The 21,882-nt window shown below is 43.7% G+C and overlaps 1 long non-coding RNA gene across 12 annotated transcripts in view; it reads right to left on the bottom strand.

Annotated features, from left to right (window-relative positions):
• Nucleotides 1-21,882, bottom strand: part of LOC118538545 (uncharacterized) — a 109,042-nt gene that overhangs the window by 27,511 nt on the left and 59,649 nt on the right. For 8 of the 12 annotated variants that reach the window (XR_013441901.1, XR_013441898.1, XR_013441897.1 and 5 more), the window contains exon 9: nucleotides 13-1,777. This is a non-coding gene — a long non-coding RNA (uncharacterized LOC118538545). Of the gene's footprint in view, nucleotides 1-12; nucleotides 1,778-14,749; nucleotides 14,844-21,882 lie in introns of those variants that run through there. The other 4 variants (XR_013441899.1, XR_013441903.1, XR_013441904.1 and 1 more) reach the window with 2 other exon arrangements.

Raw genomic sequence — 21,882 nt, 5'->3', positions numbered from 1 at the left:
AGCCAAAATTACCACTGGATGTCAGGGAGGTGGCCCAGCAACAGCATTCTGGAAGCCCAGCTGTCAAGGAAGAGACAGAAGAGGGAAGGTCGCACCCACTGCGGGAGAGGCCTGCACGTCACTGGCCACCCTGCCAGGCCACTTAACCGGTTCCTCAACTGGGTTAATTGACCAATGATTGACCAAGCCTTTCTGCCCGGGTTTATACTCTGTGGCAAATTGCCATGGTCAGAGAACACGTGCGTGGAGAGTTCCTGAAGCAGCAGGGAACTAATTACCCCCACTTCCCTAAGTCAACAGAAATCCCGAAAAGATAATGTGGAGCGAAGAAATATTGGGCAAGAGTCTGACAAGCCTTTCGGGGGTCCTTTCTGGGGGCCCCACTCTCCCACTTCTCTTTCCGAGCAATACAGCCCCATGGTTTTCTGTAACCATGGGGCCCCGCATGCTCGTGTTATTTCTTGTCAGCATAACTTTCTAAATTCATTTTACTGATTATAATGTTTCAGGTGCTGGCACCTATAGTAGGACTTGAGTTTGTCCTTCTACCTAGCGCACTTAAACCCCCTCAGTTCCTTGGACGTGATCACGGTGGCTGCACCCACACCTAATCTGTTGCCAGAAAAGAGCTTGGACGTAACAGCGAATAAGACAGAAACTAAGACCCTTACGAGAGATTATCTTGCCACAAACTAACCCCTCGGAGCCGGACCAGTCAAGCAAAGATTCCTGAAGGAGCTATTCCAGAAGAATTCCTGCTTGCGGCTTGTGGAAGCTACAAAGCCAAGATTTTGAAGGTAAATTTAATACTCTTATAGCTTGGCTGCATAAAATAGGGAGCACAGTAAGCTCGCGACTCCATCTGACGGGCAGAAAACCCAGGTTCACACAGGAAATTAGAATGAGATAAACAACACTTCAGAGAACTCGGCCAATTCCCACTTGCTTGGCAATGTCACAAAAGACAGGAATTTGGGGTGCCTTGCTTATTTCACTTTTCCAGCCCAGTTTTCAAGGGATGAAGAGTTTCTAGAGCTGTAGGTAATGATAAATCACGTATTCCATACTGACTGAGGCTTCATGGTACCATTGACGTCTACCAATGATCAAATTTTACTGAAAAACAAATTAAAACATGAATGAAATAGAAATCATTTTGTAAGATACTGGGTTTCTCATAGGAAATTCTATGTGGGACCCATAACTGAATTATTCAGACCAGAATTTTATAATACTGGTACAAAGACTGAACTATTTTACCCACAAAACAACAGTTTTAAGCAGACGTTTATTTCTTTGACATTAACGAGGGGGAAAAGCCTTCTGATTCTCAAAAACAACTCTCAAAAAGATGAAATAAGATACAGTTGCCAATTACCTAATTTAAAAATGTCTAAACTGCAGTTTTGAAATTTTTTTAGCTGGCTTTCATGGGCCTCAAATAGAAAGCTTTATGTAAACTGTCCCTTTTAGACATGCCATTGTCATTAACATCACTGTGATATATAACTAATAACAGGTAAGTGTAACTATAGCAGTATTTAGAAAATAATTATGATAAGACAGCATTTTGTGACCGAGCTTGTGCTACTCCCCTTTACCATCATTTCTACCTACTTGCAACGTCTCAAAAAAAACCCAGAGCTTGGGGATCACAAATATCAGAGAGGACAAGACAGTTCTCATGCTTTATGCTCTTACATTATGTTCCATGTTGTTTTCCCTTCATTATGACCTAATTCTTTAGGCATGTCTCTCCAAATGGAATTGATTACATCTGTAAATAAAGCATTGATAAATTAACCTTAAGTTTTAAAGTATGATTTGACTTTAAAAATAAAATTCCTATCTTACCAAATGTCTGCTAGGCCCTGTTATCATCCTATTTTGTCTTATTGTTTGATTTTTTTTCTTTTGCCCCAATAACCAGAGATATGCTTAATACCTGCATCTAAGTTGCAGAGATTCAGAAAATACCCAAAATGAGAAGGTAGTATTGGCATCCAGGGGGAATGTCAAGTTCCAGTTCCTATTATTTTAACATTGTCTCCATGGTGAGTCACCATACTGAGCAGTTTCACAGAAAAGGAAAAGATTTCAGAATAAGGTTTTGGGGGATGTTTTGGGGGTTACTTAAGGATTTGAGAAGAGATTAAAAATAGGGAAGAATCCAAAGAAAAATCAGAAAGAAGTTTTGTAAATTGAGGGCCAGGTGAACATATAAGAACAGAGTCATGTTCTCTTAAACAAAACTCAGAATAACGAGTGCTAGAGGGATCAAATATGTTTTAAAAATTACTATATCACAACATATAACACATTGACAAAAATCTTTACCCACAGTTTTACTGAAGACTCAGTATTATCAGAGTGCTTAAGATTGGGAAGAGATATTTAACAGGATCCAGGAACTTCATAAAGAACAGCATAAATATACCACACTAACAAAATAAAAGACAAAAATTAATGATTTTCTCCATTGATGCAGAGAAAGCATTTGAAAAAACATCAACATACTTTCATGATTAAAAAAATTAAATAAATTAGCAAAGAAGGAAACTACCTCAACATAATAAAGGCCATAATGAAAAGCTCACAGCTCAATGGTTAAAAACTGAAAGCATTTCATCTAAGATCAGGAACAAGGGAAGGATACCCTGTCTGTCTGCTTCTATTCAACATAGTACTGGAAGTGCTAGCCAGAGCTATCAGGCAAGAAAAAAAATTAAAAACATATAAATTAGAAAGGAAAAAGTAAAACTATCTCTGTTCACAGATGACATGATCTTATATGTAGAAAACCTTAAAGACTACACACACGCACACACACACACAAAAGACTGTTAGAACCAATAAACAAATTCAGCAAAGTGGTGGGATACAAAATCAATATACAAAAATCAGTTGTGTTTCTATACACTAACAATGAACAACCCAAAAAGTAAATTAAAGAAGACAATTCCGTTTATAACAGCATCAAAAAGAATAAAATACTTAGGAATAAGCCCAACCAAGGAGGTGAAAGACTTATACACTGAAAACTACAAAACATTTTTAAAAGAAATGAAAGACACAAATAAATGGAAAGACATCCCATGTCCATGAATTGTAAGATAATATTGATAAGAGGTCAATACTAACCAAAACAATCTACCAATTCAACCCAATTCCTACCAAATTCCAAAAGCATTACTTAAAGAAATTTTTAGAAATCCTAAAATCCAGATAGAAATTCAATGGATCTAAAATAGTTAAAACCATTTTGGAAAAAAAGAACAAAGTTGGTGAATTCACACTTCCTGATTTCAAAACTATTACAAAGCTATAGTAATAGTGTGATACTGGCATAAAGGCAGACATATAGACAAATGGAAAAGAGTAAAAAGCCCAGAAAAAGGGCACCTGGGTGGCTCAGTTGGTTAAGCGACTGCCTGAAGCTCAGGTCATGATCTCAGAGTCCTGGGATCGAGTCACACATTGGGCTCCTGGCTCAGCAGGGAGCCTGCTTCTCCCTCCGACCCTCTCCCGTCTCATGCTGTTTCTCTCTCTCTCTCCCTCTCTCAAATAAATAAATAAAATCTTTTTTAAAAAAAACAGAAATAAACTCTGTGTATATGGTCAAATGATCTTTGACAAGGGTGCCAAGACCACTCAAGGTAGAAAGGACTTTCTTCAATAAATGGTGATGAGAAAACTGGATATCCAAATGCAAAATTTTGAAGTTGGACCCTTGTTTTACAACATATACAAAAATTAGCTCAAGATTGACTAAAGACCTAATTCTAAGACCTCAAACCATAAAGCTACCAGAAGAGAACATAAAGGAAAAGCTTTATGACATTGGATTTTGCAATGATTTATTGGATATGATATCAAAAGCATAGACAACAAAAACAAAAATAGGCAATTGGGACTACACTTAACACTGGGACTACATCAAACTTCAAAACTTCTGCACATTAAAGGAAGCAATCAACAGAGTGAAAAGGAAGCCTATAGATGGGAAAAAATAGTTATAAGTCATATATCTTATAAGGAGTTAATAGCCAGAATACATAAAGAACTACTACTGAAGAACAACAATTATATTATACACCTGAAACTAATATTACACTATACGTTAACTGGATTTTAAGTAAAAACTTAAAAAAAATTTTTTAATTAAAAAAGTAACAATAACCCAAACAGGGTCCTGGGATCAAGCCCTGCATCAGGCTCCCTGCTCAGTGGGGAGCCCTGTTTTCCCTCTCCCTCTGCCTGCCACTCCCCCCGCTTGTGTTCTCTCTCTTTCTCTCTAATAAGTAAAATAAAATCTTTTTTAAAAATGGCAGTTACCAGGGGACTGGCGAAGGGGAAAAAAGTAGAGTTGTCATTTAATGGGTATAGAGTTTCAGATTTGCAAGTTCTGGAGATCTGTTTCGCAACAATGTGAATATACTTGAGGCTGCTGAATTGACTGAGTAAAAATGGTTAAGTTATGTTTTCTACCACAATAAAAAAATATGCTTAATTTTTAATTCCTTTAGAAGGAGGAGGGGGGTATAGTAGAAAGGAAGCCCAAAGCAAAAGTTCATTTGTGAGGGAAGGTAGGGGGGCAGGGTAAGGAGGAACTAAGAGAGTTTTGAGACAGAAGGGGGAAAGTCAGCAGGGAAAAAAAATGGGTCCAGAGATACCAGGAAAAAAAGCATAATGATGAAATCAAGTCTCAGAGGAAGCCAGGACTGCCAATGGAGACAAGCAAAGCTGGCTAGAGAAACTGCTGGAAATGACATTAAAACCTTTCTTACCCAGACGAACCATGAGAGACGATGGACTCTGAAAAACCAACTGAGGGTTCTAGAGGGGAGGGGGGTGGGAGGATGGGTTAGCCTGGTGATGGGTATCGAGGAGGGCACGTTCTGCATGGAGCACTGGGTGTTATGCACAAACAATGAATCATGGAACACTACATCAAAAACTAATGATGTAATGTATGGGGATTAACAAAACAATAAAAAAAAATTTTTTTTAAATAAATAAATAAAAGGAAGGCAGAAAAAATAAATAAATAAATAAATAAATAAATAAATAAATAAACCTTTCTTACCCAATAGTCCCAGTTGCCTATTTGAATAATAGCGAGGTTATCCCCAAAAGCCAAACCTTGGCTTCCTTGCATCATTTCTTCCAGTTTGGAAGAAAAACAACCTGCGTGTGAATTGAGATGTTTTTTTAGATCCCCAACCAAAGCAAGCAATGGAAGAGTTCTCCTGACTGATAGCACTCCAAGATAACATTTGTATCATTCATTCATTCAAAGAGTCTTTCCTCTGTGCCGGGCACTGCTCTAGGTGCTGAGGACAGAAGAGATAGAAGCGTGTCAGGAAAATTCTCTGCTCCCATGGGACTTGCATCTCAGAGGCACCCAGCCGTTGTGCTCCATTCCAGCACACACATCCAGCCCATGTTGTGTAGCTCTGCATCCTTGCTTTTCAAGCTCTTTGAGGCTTTGGACCAATCGTATAAGACCATCCACCCATGGATCCATCCATCCACCCAAGCCAGCGTTTGTACAGATGGAACAAGTTCAAGTTCAAGACGGCTAAGGAAGCAGTCAGTGTACTTCCAAACAGGGGCTCTGCCCACAAGGCAGAGGAGAGGGGCTGGATCTACCTGCATGGCTTAGGAGTTCGTTGGCCAAGTACGAGTCCTGAGAAACAGAGCTCTTGAGAGACAACACAAGTGTAGCTTCAAGGGCAAGGGGAAGACCTGCAAGTGAGGGAAGGGCATGGAAGAAACTCCAAGAGACAAACTAGCTCAAGTCACTTGCAGCAGCACCTTGTGTCCCGTGCTCACAGCAGCCCAGTGGGGCAGCTCGGACCAGGCAGATCACTGGGAAGGAAGCTTTGCCCTGGACGTGTGTTTGCAGTGCCTTTGAGGCCCCAAGTTAGACTTCTCCCCCTCTGGTCTGTTGGTCATGCGACATGACGAGAAAATATTGGAACTTCCATTTTTTAATGCCATTGTTTTGAATTTTCACATTTATGTAAATTTTATAATGTATATAATCTATTAGTACAATAGTAGAGGTGCACAATAGATAGGTAGGTAGATAGATAATAGATAGATAGATAGATAGATAGATGATAGGTAGATAGATAAGCATGTATTGGAAGCCTATGCTCAAAATATTGTCGTGATAAGGATGAGCAATTAAAAAGCTCGATGGTCACTGCTCTCAGGCAACCTGTCCTGTATGTCTAAGTAGGACCAAGAGCACCAGGCCTCTGGGCACACCACTGCCTTTTGTACCAGCCCAAGTGGATGGAAGGAGTGGGGACATAAAGTGGAGAGTGAGGTGGGCAGGCAGCGACATGGTTACCACGTGGAACTAATTCCAAAGGACCAGATAAGTGGGCAAGGCCCCAGAAGAACTCAAAAAAGGAAGGCAAGAATTTCCAAAGGGTTGAGTAATGGTATGGAGCTTGTTGCCAAATGGCAAATTTTCTCAGACTTATGTACGGTTTCCCTTGGCATCCACAGCCCAGGCTGTTCTACTCGGAAGATAAAGGAGTCCTACAGGCAGAAAGATTTTATCCTCAGAGAGACAGTTTACGTCTTCGCTTGGTTTATTAATTCCCCAAATCTGTCTTTAAAGGGAACAGAACTGTGCTAGGTAGCTGGGGTGTGGGAGCATCCTCCGCTAGATGCTAGGCTTTCCAAGGACTGTACACTCACAGGCACAAATATACGCGTGCACACGTGTACGTGCATACACACACACACGTACGCATGCACACACACACACACGAACTTAAGTCCGTGGTCCTAAAACATGGATTTGTATGTTTCAAGTCTTACATGTTAAATGTAATGTCTCTGGTAGAAAGAAAGAAGTAAAATGTTCAAAGGTATGTAATAGCCATCGCTTTGACAAGGTTGGCAATGAGGTACATTGTTTTGCCCCTAAGTGGATCCAGAAGATGAATCTCTTAATAAAAGAGGAAAGCAAACATAATTACAAACTTGATTAAAAAAACAGAGTACTTAGAATCTATATCAGTGTTGAAAATGCTACCTCACTTGCAACGGCTTTTTGGAAAACCATCATGTGGATATATCACAAATTATTTTATCAAATCCTACTGGGTGGGGGAAATAGGGAGCTGATGCTCAAGGGTACAAAGTTTCAGTTTTGCAAGATAAATAAATTCTGGAGATCTACTATACAGCATAATGCCTATAGCTAACAATTCTTTATTGCACACTTAAAACTTGTTAAGAAGGTAGATACTACGTTAAGTGATCTTATCACAAAGAAGTAAAATAACAATGATAATAATAAAAGGTTCAGGAGGAAACTCTGAGAGGTGGTGGCTGTGGCCATGATCCTGATGTCAGTGATGGCTTCATGGGCGTATACTTGTCCTCAAACTCATCAAGTTGTATACATTACATATGCACAGATTGTACACGTCACCCTCCATAAAGTGGGTTAAAAAAAAAAAAAAAGCCTGCTTGATGAGCACAGAATGATGTATGGAAGTGTTGAATCACTATATTGTACACCTGAAACTAATATTATACTGTATGTTAACTAACTGGAATTTAAATCAAAACCTTTAATTTTTTTTAAATAAAATAAATTTTAAAATAAAATAAAATAAAAAAAACCTGCTAGCGAGAACTAAGATGGTCTCCAGCTTTTCACTGCATCAGAGACCACCTTTTTTTTCTATTTCTGTTGTTTGTGATGCTAATTTTTACTCATGGGATCCACAAGGAACATCTTTATGTTGTTTTCCTATATACTAACTGTCCAAGATGTCAGGTTGCTCATGTTATTTACAAAGGTATTTACATTTACAAATGTGATCTGTACCACCAAAAATACTGAACCCAAGAAGGCATCACAGAGCCTTTTTCCCCACGCTCTTATCTTTGTCAATCGGATAAATACCAACAAAAATGACATCTTATTTAAACCAATGTTGCATTGATATTAACTATTTGCAAAGTTGAATACTCATAGTATCATGCTTACTGGCCTTTTGCATTCACTGCATTATTACTGGTCTGTATATTTCCCCCTTATTTATTTTGTTCTGTTCAGATTCTCCTTCATTTTTTTACTCTTAGAGACATTAACCATTTGACTATAACAAAAAAAATACTTTTCTGAGGTTAATTTTGTTTTATCTTTCAAGTTTTACTTACATTACTTTTCTAGTCCAAAAGTTTTCCATTTTAGCTAATTTTATCAAATTTTGGCCAAGTTAATCAATCTTTTGCCTTCTATTGTCTCTTTTCTATCAAGCTTAGAAGAAGCTTTCTACTACAAACTTACTAAGGTAGTCACCAATTTTTTTGATACTTCTATGCATTCTTATACATATAAATATTTTATTCCTCTGGAATTTATTTCAAAGGAATAGAAGGGGATCCAGCTTCAGGATTTCTACATGGTTGGTCTCAATGAGACGTGTCCAACACCCTCTATGGACTAATCCATCTCCTCCCGACTGACCTGAAATGCCACCTTGATCATATGTTTCTGTCCCTTTCCTAGCTTCCAGTCTTTTCCATGACCTGCTTATTTCTGCACTAGCACCACATCCTTTAGCTAATATAGCCCCAGGACATATGTACTATGTTGTAGGGCAGGTCGTCGCCGAATACCCATCTTTTTCAGAATTGTCATAGCCTTTCTATCACATTTGTTCATCCAGCTGAACTTATAAATTATGTCATGAGAAAAAATCAACTATGTTGAAACTTCAGAATTTCCATACACAGGATTATGATATTTAAAGTTGCCCCAAAATAGTATTTAGAACAGGAATCAGCAAATTTCTTTTTTCTGTAAAGGGCCAAATAGTGAATATTTTAGTCTTTGCGGGCTGTATAGTCTGCCATGACCACTCAGCTCTGGCGTTAGAGTGCAAAAGTGGCCACAGATAGTATGTAAATCGAGGGACGTGGCTGAGCCCGGGAAAACTTCATTCCAAAAACAGGCAGAGATGCAGTGGAATATTACTCAGCCATAAAAAGGAACGAAGTATTGAAACATGCTACCGCATAGATGAACCCTGAAAACATTATGTGACGTGAAAGAAGCCAGACACAAAAGGTCACATATTTTATGATTCCATCTACATGAAATATCCAGAGTAGGTATCCATATGGACAGAAATCAAATTGGTTGTTGCCAGGGGCCAGAGGGAGGGGGAAATGGGGAGTAATTGACAGGTATGATGTGTTTTTCCAGGGAAATATAAAAGGTTTTGAAACTAGAGATAGGGAGCGATTGTACATCATTGTGAATTGGACCATTGAGTTTTACACTTTAAAATGGTTAATTTCATATTATGTGAATTTCACCCTAATTAAACAAAACACTATACACTAAGAAACCCCCTCTCCTAGGTCAGCATGTGGGTGTCTACAGGAGGGGAAGAAGGCCAGAGACAGGTGGATTTTCCTCCTGCTTGGTGCTAAGGGGGTCCACTGCTAAGAAGTGCCTGCGAAGATGAGAGAGGACTCTCCAGCAGATTTGGGGGTGATTAAAGACACAAGGGTGAAAGGTAGCACGTCCTCAGCAGCAGCAAGGCTGAAGGGTAGGGGCCGTATGGTTCATCACTGAAACTTACATCCAAATAGAATCTGAGCTCTGTTGCACGTTGGGATCACCTGGGATCTTTAAAAAATCCTGACGCCAGGCTCCCACCCCCAGAACTCTGACTTGATTGATATGAAGTGTGACCTAGGCATCAGGATTTTTAAAATGTGTCTGGACGATTCTAATGTGTGGTCACATTAGGAAATCACTGGCCTACAGACAAAGTGATGCGCTCCCCTGATTTCTTCCTTGGGCTATGGGAGTAAGTCAGAAACCATACCAGACTTCACACTAGAATCCCCTGCGGGATAGTAAACATCACCGATGCCTGGTCCCATCCCCAGATTTTCTGATCTGGGGTATAACCTGGACACAAAGGTTTTTGAAAGCTTCCAAAAGGCAGCCACACCAGGTACCCTGCACTAAACACTCCTAAACATCTCTGAAAATAAGAATCCATTGGAACTCTTTTAAACGACAGAGGAAAAGAGGGCGGGGTGGAAGGATCGATTCCCACTGCCCACCCCACACCTGCTGACTCAGGGAAGTTCCCTGGCAACGGAGGAGCTCCACAAGGGCCCACATTGATTCTTAGCAGGCAAGTTTGGAGAATCCTGCCCTAAGAATAGATTACATACCAAAAGCAAACATTTCCGTGTTTGTGCGCGCATGTGTCAGAGAAAGAGAGAGAAATAGGGGAAAGAGAGAGAGGGAGGCAGAGAGGGAAAGAGAACTTTCTTCTCTAAGCTCACACCTGAGAGAGTCTGGGGTTGCAGCAAGAGAAGCCTGAGGCATGAGCTCTGGCCCCCAGAGAGGACTCTCCCTGGTACAGTAGAGTGAAAAGTCAAACTCACATTAACCCACCTGCTGCAGATTCCAGAGGACCTTCACAAACATTATCTCCTGTGAACAATTAGGCTGGAAAGGCTCCTCCTACTTCAGAGCTCAGAGCATTTGACGGACTGCCGTTCACTGCCCTAGTTAGTGGGCCAGCCAGAATGCTACCCATATACTTTGCCTCCCGGACCAGTGCTCCTTCCATAAAACAGTGAGGTTTGGAGCCACAGTCATGCTATGTGGAACACTGCACTCCCTCTAAATAATTTGCAGTGGTTGAAATGGACATCAAAGGGAAACCAACAAGAGGGAAAGAAAGCACTAAGAGTATACGCTTGAGAGCTGTAGCCTCTGGGTGATGAGTCAGGAGCCAAACGTGGAGCAGAGGCACCTGCTTCTTCCCACCAGTGCCTCCCCTAGGTCTCCACCTTCCTCCCGCTCCCACAAAGCACAGTGCCCAGCGAGGCATCGGGCCCGTTTAGTCACAAGTCAAATGGGAGATGGGAAGGATGAGAGCTGAGCATAGGATCAGCAGTCCATGGCTTATCCTGCTCTCCCAATGCCCCACAGCATTCATTTATTCAAACATCATAGAACCTGAGCCAGGGTGTGCGGGGGCCCCTAGTGCTGAGCAGATCAGACCCACCCCTGCGCCTCACTTAGCCTATTGTCTGAGGCCTTACTGTTCCAAGTTGCTACATCACCTGAGAGCTGTCAGAAAAGCGAGGTCACAGCCCCCACCCCAGACCTCCTGAACTAGAGTCTCCGTTTTAAACGTGATCCCAGGCCATATGATGCCCACTTCCACGAATGGGAGCCAGACCATGGATTTCAAAGAAATGCAGCATGGTCTCCCTTCCCTTGGCTTCCACAGGAGTTGGTACTGGAAAAAATAGCTCTTCAGCTGTTATATCTCCAAGGGATATTAGAGTCCACTTCATCTGACCCCCTCATTTTGCAAGTGACAAACTCAAAACCCAGGGAGGTAACATGACTTCTAAGGGAATAACTGAGGATTCTACTCTCAAGTCCCATGTGCCCATCGTAGGGCTGAAGAAAGCCAGGCAACAGTCTCTGTGGGAGGAAGGGTGAGAAAAATGAAGCAGGGAGGGTGGGGAGCTACCCCATGGCAGATGCTAAGGGGTCCCTCAAAACTGTGAGGGGGCAGATCATTTCTGCCCATTTACAAGTCCGCTCTTTCAGACTCTCAACGTTGATCCAAATAAAGGAACATTGATCTCCTTCGGCTTCCCAGCATGAATGCGCTTTTATTTTAAGGGTGTTGTTCTGGTCCATGAAACTTACCCGAGGCACAGGAAGATGGCCATCAGATACCCTCCAGTGGACCTCGATAGTGAACCCCCCCGAGTCTAAGACCCCCTCATAACGCCTGCAGCAAGGCCCTCAAAACCTTTGGCTAGATTGCTGAAAACAAGCAATATGCTCTCTGTTAAGATGTGGGTAAATGACAGCACCCTACATGGAGATGTGCTTCCCAAACAAGCTTACCCACCAGAAGCCCCCCTTGACATCTAAGCAACTGAACAGAGATCATCGAGGAAGCTGACAGCTCTCTACTCCTCTTCTCTCCTCACTGGAAGCATCTGGCCCTGGACCACTCTAAAACTCAAATCAACTTGAAAGGCTGCCCCCCGCCCCAAGAACCAGCACATTTTGTCAAAAACCAGAGAGATGAAAAATGAACACATGTAGCCACCACACCTCAAGTATCAGAGCCCAGCCTTCTGAGTGAGGGAGCGGAAGACTGGCAAATCCGAGCCAGGGGCATGTGATGGGCTTGTTGCTTCTTTTTCTTCCCAGCCCAGTGATAATCGATTTGAGAGAGCTGATAGAAAGAGACAAGAGTGAAAAGTGGGCATGACACATTTACCAGAAGGATTTTTCCTGGGCTTCTTAAGTATCGTGCCTTAAGTTTTTTCAATCATATTAGAAGTAGGAGGGAGCACCTGCTTCACGTACCCGACCACAGTTCCGATGTATGATTAGGTGGAGCATGCACTACCAGGAACAAAAAATATAGATATCATGGGAGAGAACGGCTTGACAAGTTAACAAAAATTTTATATTGTTTCCAATTTAGAAAGAGAGAGACAGACGCCAAATCGCAGGAGGATAGAAAGACTTCTAGTTGAATTCTCAATAAAAGGCTCCCGAATGCGGTTTCTGACATCGGAACAGGAAAGTATTTTTAGGATGGATTTTTTTTAACCCTTTCCCTGAAAGATGAGATTTTTGGAGTCACAACTTACTCCGTGCCTGCCAATCGTGATGGCTTAAGTAGAAATAGTATTTGCTGGCTCCGTGAGCTGGTGTTTCCACGGCAGCAAATGGAGTTGCGGATTTGTGACTTGATCTAATGGCAATGGCTTTTTCCAATAGACATGCACGGAATCATTGATCAGTGTGCCCTCTCCTTGTTTGCACTGGAACACCGTTCAATTTACACCAATTAAAGAATGCTTGGTTTGGGTATTGAAGAATAATTAAGGGATGCAAATCCCCAAGGGCTTCTAAAGATGACATCTGACCAGAATGTTGATTACGGCATGAAGACGGCATTGGTATTTAAATAGTTTGACTGATATACAAAATCATTACAACGTCTCTCCAGGAAGAGTGACATTAGGTCAACGTATGTACTTGCCTGGTCACCCTAAACAAATTTGACAAGCCTAATTTTAAGTAATTGCTCAGAGTTGAGTGGCCGCCTCTGTCCCCACAAGGACAGCTGTCTGGACCACATCTTGTAATTGAGATGTGTCTTTAAACTATACGTGTCAACCCAACATGCAAATGTGCTCTCCAAGAAGGGTAAGGGTTGGTGGGGCTCCCGTGAATCATTTTCCAGTCAAATTGCAACACGAAAACTTTACTGTAGTTATTAGTCAACTCATCGACGAATTCTACCTCATTCCCTATAGGGAAGATTCCGTTTCCTCTCTACGTCCGACTCTAGAGTGCATCTAGAGACCATCTGAGAATGTGTTCCCTGGACCAGCAGCAGCAGTAGCTCCTGGCAACTGGTCGGTAATGCGCAGTCTTGGGCCCAACCCCAGGCCCGCTGAATCAGAGACCGTGGAGGTGGGGGCCTGTCCTTAATGCCCTAAAAAGATCCTGGTGATCTAAAGCCCACTCGGGTTTGAGAACCACCGATCAAACCCACTGATTCGCTTCATCCATGATGAAAGTTATGTAACTTGCCTAAGGACACACAGCTCAAATGGCAGTGGAGGCTAGGGCAAATCATACTGTGTTCGATACGTTTAATTCCTGACCTTTATCATTCAGTTGAAGTTTTGAAAATGGTTCGCTGCCCTCTTCTTTGTTCTTTCATGCAGCCCTCTGCTGACTCCTGAGAACGTATGCAGGATCTGTCCTGGCAGATGGCTGGTTCTCCTCCTTCTCCTGCACACCAAAGAGGGAGCTGCGTGGCCCCAGCCAGTAGGATGCAGCTATTGGACCTAGTTGTTAGGAGAAGCACCATCTGAGCCAGAAATTTAATTGCCAGTGTGAGAGCCTAGAGAGGTACCTACTTCTGTCCACGGAGATCATGGATGAAGGTGTAGAGACTGAGCCTCCAACACCCCACGTCCCTGAACCACCATGATGAGCAGAGCTCCCTGCTGACCCCCACTGGATGTGTGGTGACAGCAACAAACTGATGTGTTAAGCCACTGATATTTGGGGGATGTTTGTTACTACTTTATAACCCAGCATATCACAGGACCCTTCAGGACTTCTGAGCAGCCCCCTTGCGCTTAAGAGTGAGAGATGTGTAGGACAGAGAAGAAGTAAAAAAGAAATATCTTCCCTATTTAGAATATAATTGAATATAATGATAAGTCCCAGAGAATACAAGGATGGGAACCAAATTTGAGTGACTACCCAAACAACGGATTTCAGCTGTAATTGTCTTTTTTATGAATCATCGTATCCTTTGCCATTTTATCCCAGTCTGCCCACCCTGGAGCGACAAGGAGCTTATTTACTTAGCTGCAAGCAAGTTAACCAAAGCAAAACTGAAAATGAAGGGCGGTTTTATTCGCAGGCTACCCAAGCTCCCATTCCCAGGGCCTCCCCGAGCAGCTCAGCCGCACAGCTCAAGTGCAAGCAAAAGGTTTTCCCAACACGCGCAGGCTCCCAGCAGACGGATAAATCCTATTCACGTTGCGGGCTCCCCTCCCTCCCCCACTCCCTGTGCTTTTCTTCCCAGACACCCTCACCACCCAGGTGAGCCTGTGCACCCAGCACCCCACCTGCTCCTTCCCCCCCCCACCCCGCCCTGCCCCCTTGCCTTTCTGCCTTGGTCGCTCCACAGCAGCGACGCTGAGCCTTTCAGCCACGTCGTCCCAGGGCTCCCAGTGCGGGGCAGGGGTAAAATGTGCCTCTGAATGGGGAGGAGTAGACAGGGTGGATTAATGACAGCGGCAGAAGAGCGATACAGCCCGAGCAGAACAAAACGAGGGCGACCCGGACAAAACAAAGCACCACAATAGATCATTTCTGAAAAGTCATCCGGGCAGCTTTGAAACCCAGCGCTGTGTGTTTCAGGGCAGTTTCACATCCACGGGCTTTCAAGAGACATGAATGGAAGAGGAACAGTAACTCTTTTTCATACCTCTTTTCAGGGGTCTTGTCGGCACAGAAGGATTTACCATTCAATTCCCATACTTTTATGTGGGAAATTAGGAATTTGCCCCTTAAGAAGAAATTGCCTTTTAAACTCTCATAAATTGTGGCGACTTTATAGATTTACCAAAATTTCTTCCTCCTTCTCCTCCTTTCGCTTCTATTTCATTTTTTTTAAAAATGCTTATAAACACACACACGAACATTTCCCTCCTCCCCACCTTTCTCGAGACTGTTTTATTCAGAAAGCCTCCAACCAAAGAGATAGCTCCTCTTTCTGGCCCCATACGGCGCTTGGGGTTCGTTCTCAACTAGGTCTTCCTTTTACATTTCATCACAGACCCAACGGCTGTTCTGAATAAAAGGACCCATCCCGGAAAATATTAATCACTGTATATTTGCAAAGGTGGCAAGGGTTGGGCCAAGTTGGTGAAAAGGTCAGGAGCGAAATAAAATAAAATAAGACAGGCACTCATTCAGGCATTTACGGAGTAGCCACTGGTGTGACTAGCCCTTTTGAATCACAACAATCAAGTTTTCCTCGAGGAGAGCTCAAGAAAATGTCCCCAACGGGAACGGCCCCACCGCTATGTTCACAGTGGCCGGCACCGATCTGGCTCCTTTTCTCAGAAGCCCGCAGTGTTTGGCCACGTTAATCTCATTAACCTTCGCTATCAGTTTCAACGGGACAGAAATGAAGACTTGAGAACGTGGAGTCCCTGGCCTGAGACTCAGGCGGGGACAAGTCAAGCTTTGGCTCTGAGCCAGTACATTTGATCTGACTTCCCAGCCCTCTTCCAGGGGAGCTTTTTTTTTTTTTCTTGGAGCAGACGAAGAAAGCACCCGCAAGGAAGCCTTGCCATAGGAAATCCAGCCATGTTTGACCCCGCGTCCCTCTTCCCTCCTCCTGCCCCCAGGAGAGCCGGGTTCCAAGGCCGATTCCGGGAACAGCTGGACAGACAGTGGCCATTCTCCAGGGGCATTCAAGCGTACCCCGGTTCCCTCGGAGAATCCTTTGGGGTAAGAGATGGGCAGGGATGGGGGGCAGGGAAGAGAAAGAAAGGTTTTCCTCCCCAGCAGGTCTGTAAGGCGAGCCTGGGGCACACTAACCATTTCCTGATGTGCAGAAGCCAGAACTTGGACTTCTTTTCTGGTGAGATTTCTTAGATGCTCAAAAAAAGCCTCACCCAACAAAAGAGTGTCTTGCAATATACTTAATTGGGTCTGTTTCAGACCCCGATAGCACTTCTCTGTCCAAAAAAAAAAAAAAAAAAAGGATAAACAACAATGTCCTATTTCTGAAGACAGTTGTGAAAAACCTCGGAACTGTGCGGTATGTAAGTGTGTCAAATCCACACGCTGTACACCTGAACTTACACAGTGTTATATGTCAGTTCTATCTCCATAAGGCTGGGGAGAAATAAAACCTTAGAAAGAACACCCCAGTAATAACAGCATTGACCTCTGCAAGTCTGAGAACTGTTATTTCCTTCCTGAAGGAGCCTGCTTGTGAACAGTTATTTCAAAAGGAGTCAGGATATTGCTCTTTAAGAGGCAAAATCTCACGCAGAAAAATTAATATTTGGAGGAAACGGTGATCTTAAATACAGCCCTCACTTGTTTAAGAAAAAACAGGTAGCTTTAATGGTCTGCAAAGTTTTATAAATTGAAATGTGCCCGTTTCCTTCTTCACTGTCTCTAAACCAGGGGGAGAAATTCCAAAGGCCAGGGCACAGGAGCTTCCAAAAGTCCCACCACGGCAACAACCCTTACAACCCCCAAAAATGGCAATGCTCAGCGTCTCTGGGGAGATCCCCTTTTCAACAACCTTACCCACAACCCCAAACTACAAATGTTGACAAAGATGACAGCACCTCTAAACTCTAAAACAGCATTTCCCAACCTGCTGGGAACTGACAGCATATTGCTTACGAAACCCTCTTCCACCTTTAATGAATTTCAAACGACTGACCTGTACTTATTTTTATTTTAAGGAGGCTCCATGCCCAGCACGGGGCTTGAACTCACGACCCTGAGATCAAGAGTCATGTGATCTAAAGGCTGAGCCGGGCAGGCGCCCCTCTACCTATTTTTTTTTTTTTTACCTGAATTCAAATATTATATGATCAGAGAAATTATTCTGAGATTTCTTTAGCATTCCCTATGCTGCATTTTTCATCTATGTGAATGCAATTTTTTTTTAACCTACCTACATCTCCACTGCTAGGACCACTATAGGCTGTGCCAACTGTAGGAATTCTTACCTTTTCACAGCCTTTTGTCTATAAAGCAGGGAAAAAAATGACCTTAAACAGCAATTGAGTGCACTCTCTCTCCTCCCCCACACACAAGACACTTCTTGTTAAAACCCTTCAGGAGCCACCGGAACACCAGCCCCCAGCCAAGCTGCCAAAAGGAACTTTCTCTCCACTCTCTTCCTTGTCTGCAGCTCCCTGTGCTCAAGTTCTTCCTTGTCTGGGGCCTTTGCACGTGCACCCGTCCCCTCGCCCACTCCCGTCCCCACTTTCGGCACGCCTGGCTTCTTGTCTTCCTTTCGGGTTCGGCTGAAACACCACCTGCCCGTGGAGGCTTCCCCTGACCGTGCTGTCCGGAGTGGCTTTCTCGCGCCCGGTCATCTGTATCCCATACCCGAGTGTATGTCCTTCACCCCAACATGTATTCCGATCTGTCGGTGTTTTAATTTTATGTCTGTCCGCTTGCTTTGTCTCTCTTCCCTGCTGGAATGGAGGCTCCAGCATGGGAGGAACATGATGCTTTTGTCACTTGAGCATTGCTGGTACAGAGCTGGGGCTCAGTAATATTTGCGGAAGGAGGGAAAGGAGGAAAAAAAGGAGGGAAGACAAGATATTGACTTGAAATCATTTCCCTGCTCTCCAGCCCAGAAATGTTCTGTATTATTCAGGGTGAAAACCTCAGTTCTTCTATTAAACAGACCCCGAAATACAGTGTTGCCTAGGATCGAATTGTTTTCTCTTTCACATTCAGGAGTTGGACAGTCGAGGCTGGTGGGATGTTCTGTTTTACACAGTGACGAAGAGATCCAGATTCTTCCCTCCTTTTGCCCCCTAGCCTGCAGGGCACTGAGCATCTGCTTGGCTTAATGGGGTTGCCAGCACACCCAAGTTCCAGCCCACAGGAAGGGAGAAAGAGAGGAAGCCTAGGAAGAGCTAGTTCCAATGAAGACCAGAAACAGAAGTTGCACACATCGCTTCTGCTCACATCTCATAGGCCCTACATAAATTAATCTTACGTCCAGAAAGGGAGGTTGGGAAGTAGAGTCTCCAGCTGAATGACTTCATGTCCAGGGAGAAAAGAAGGACAGATTTAGGGAAAACTAGCCATCTGCCATATGTTCTTCGACTCCTTTCTGAGTAGAAAACTTTCTGGGGCCTCTCCCCCAGGGCAGCAGAACCTGTGTGCAGACTGTCTTTGATTCAAGGAAGAAGACCTCCGTCCCGCCTGCCAGGATCCCCACTGCCACATGGGAGCTACAGGGGGTCGCACGTCCCCCCGGGGGCAGTCACTGTAGCTACCTCGAGCGCTGAGACTCCAACATGCTCAATCCTTCCCTTCCTCTTTGGCTCCAAAGCTCAGCAAACGTCTAGATGGGTTTCTGTTTTCACACCTAAAATTTCCCATCCATTTCTTCACTGGCTGTGCAAGAAGATGCAAAACGCAATTGACCAGAGTGTTTGCTGCTCTAATTGGAAGCGAGGGAAATAAATAGGCAGACGTCTTCGGTGTCCCCGAGACAATCCTAGTGTAGCAGCTTCCCTCAGTGTGATCTTGAGCAAATTATTTAATATCCTTAAGTCTCATTTTGCTCATGTCCAAAATGGGAGCTACAATGCCTTGTCATGTGGTTATTATTAGAATTAGCTCATGAATGTGAAGATCTTAGTTCTTTTTAAGAAATACCAGGCACCTGGATATTCAATTTATTTTTCTTTCAGTTAGTGGCTTTTCTCTGCCTGATAAACCATCTCTCCTCCTCACCCTATACAAATTCCTCCAGCCTGTACCCCATGCCTACAGCCTTGTCTGTAACAGTCTAGTACACTTTGTCTCTCTCCTCTCAATTCCTGCATCACACTTGTCCACATCTTCTATTTAATGCCTTGTGCTATCCACTGATTGTTTCATAAGTATTTGTCCGTCTGGCTGGCTGGATCGCAAGCTCCCTGAAAGCAGGAGATCGCAATGTGCGTTCCCACAACCAGCGACATCTAACGCACTGGGACTGCCTAACGTCAGTCAAACAAACACCCAACAAGCACTCCACTGAGTTACCGAAAGAAGGATACCAGCAGATTGAAGCTAGATCTACAGGACCTTAGAAAAATAAATCAGTTCAGCATATTAGTCCCAAATGTTGGTTGATTCGGGGTTTCTTTTTCAAATAGTAAAAGCGTTCTGCTTCTGTGAACTGAATGACTGACTTACTATCCCTATGTGGAAGAAGCTGGAAGTGTTGCCGAAAATTTTATTGCACCCGAAACTTCTGGTAACTCAGGATGCTGCCTTCTGGGTGGTGTTTATTCTCTGCCACCAACACCTGAATTACTGAGATTGAAATCAATCCAGATTCTGTGTCTGGGGTTCCAGCATTTTGTGGACGGGCGCATGTGCCTGTCAAAAATCTGGGGAATGCTTGGCCTTTCATTCCTCTGAGAATTATGCCATTTTCCAAGAAAAGCTAAATAGCTCATTCATGTTTCACCCTCTGTTCTTCCAGGCTGGTTTCCTGAGGATATTTTTTAGCCAGACTGGGGTGTGTGTGTGTGTGTGTGCGCGCGCGCGTGTGTGTGTGCGTGTGTGCGTACGCACATGTTTTAAATAGGGCTGCTGGAAACTGGGAGTTTTAAACGAAAACTTATATTGAATGATTCTTGAGTGCATTATCAAATGAAGAATAGTATCCTTATTTCATCTATTTTAGACTAAAAAAAAGGAACATATGAATGGTATTCAATCAGTGGCTTTTGTTGACGAATTCTCCCCGAGTATAACTTAAATCCACATGAAATCTCTCAGTACTGTTTCTGGGGGAAGCTAACTAATAAGTACCATCAGGTAACAAAGCTGTTATGGTTTTTTTTCTCTCTGCATCACTTTTATCCAGAGAAGTGGGGGACTTCATATTTCAAGGGCTTTTTGCACAGGGCACCCTAATGTGGCCTTCACGCACACACTGAAGTCTCTGGGATGGGGTGGAGGGGTGTTACGAAGGAGCAAAGCTCCTTGACCAGACAGCATCCTTCAGGGGTTTCCAGCAGGAAGGTGATAAGTATATAAACCACCCACAAACATGGGGCACGCTCCAGGCCCTCTGAATCCTTGGACCCTGTTTTCAAGAGGAGGAGACGCCATGAACCATGGAGCACGGAGCCCAGATTCACTCCCCAAACCTGAGCAATAAGCTTCAATACAGACAAGGAAAATACTTGGTTTGGCTTAAGTGGACGGTTCAGGCCAGTGTGAACTGGGCAGGCGAAAGGGTCCAAGAATCTATAAAAGTTCTTTAGAAAACAAAAAGGCATTGGTCAACAGAGGTGGCCTGGCAATGTATAAATGTGTTCCCCTCAAAGCTAAAGTTGAAGCCTCCTGAATACATCCAACATGTTTGTGGTACCTACAGATGAGAGTAAGATGAATTTTCCTAAGTCCTGTACTTTGTGTTCTCTACGGTCAGCGTGAGCTTTTTTCATAATTAGAAAATTTAATTAAACTTCAACCTTTAAATATATATATGTTCTATATATTTACATATATTTCCTTCCTCAAAATGGTGCAGCCAGCAAAGTCTTCTAAGAGGACTCCTGAACCAGCTCTTTATCACAGAGGAATAAAAGTACATGGTGAGCACAGGACAAAGAGTAGGGCTGTCAGGGCAGGAGGCAGGGCTGGGAAGGGTTTGAGGACCACATTTCAGGGACCTACACTTTCCTGTAGGCTATCGGCGGCTTGCTGGACCGGTCTAGGAATGAGCAGGTCTTTGGGGGGCCCCCTCACACTACAGGAGGTGCTGGGTCAGAGGGGAGCAATGCAACCTGAAGTCTGATGACACTTAGTCCAAAAATACACACGTGACAGCCAGCAATATAGCTGATGAATGGCACTGTTCCGTGGCATTGTCTTCTGACCTACTGTGGCAGTCGGGGTCCCGGTGAGAGACAGAGGGCTCATTCAAATGGGTGACTGGGGAGAGGCCAGCGAAGGATCTGTTTACAGAGGTGTCACGAGGGTTAAGAAAACCAAAACTGTGGTGTGCAGATACCCCCCTGGGCTTGAAGCAGCTCTGGGGAAGGGGTGACTCCTACAGGATCGAAGAGCGATTGTGTCACCCTCGGGCCGGCAGGGGGGGCCCGACTGGTCATCAGTACCCCGACCTCACTCTCCTGGGCCTCAGTTTCCAGCTCCTGACCCAGCCAGACCATGGTGGAGGCAAAAAAGCCACTGAGGCCACATTCAGCGACCTCGTTTCCCAGGACTCTCCACAGAGCGGGGTGTAAAAGGGGAAGGAGGGGGTCTAGAGGGGCAAATGGAAAATGTGCAGCCCACATACTGTGTACTTGACTTTGAAATATTCATTTCCTATTATCCACCTTCCCCCACTAGAACGTAAGCTCCCAGAGGACAGGGATTTTAGCTCGTCTGTTCTCTGCCATATTCCCAAGTACCTGCACATGACAGACACTCGGAGAAAATTTGTTGAATGGCTGAATAGAAGCAAAGAAGAAAAACCGTTTGCCCAGTACTGAACAGCAAGTGAGTAA

This window comes from Halichoerus grypus, chromosome 10 (genome assembly GCF_964656455.1).
Source record: "Halichoerus grypus chromosome 10, mHalGry1.hap1.1, whole genome shotgun sequence".
Taxonomy (NCBI): domain Eukaryota; kingdom Metazoa; phylum Chordata; class Mammalia; order Carnivora; family Phocidae; genus Halichoerus; species Halichoerus grypus.
Note: the sequence above shows the minus strand (reverse complement) of the source record. Positions and strands in the feature narration are given on the sequence as shown.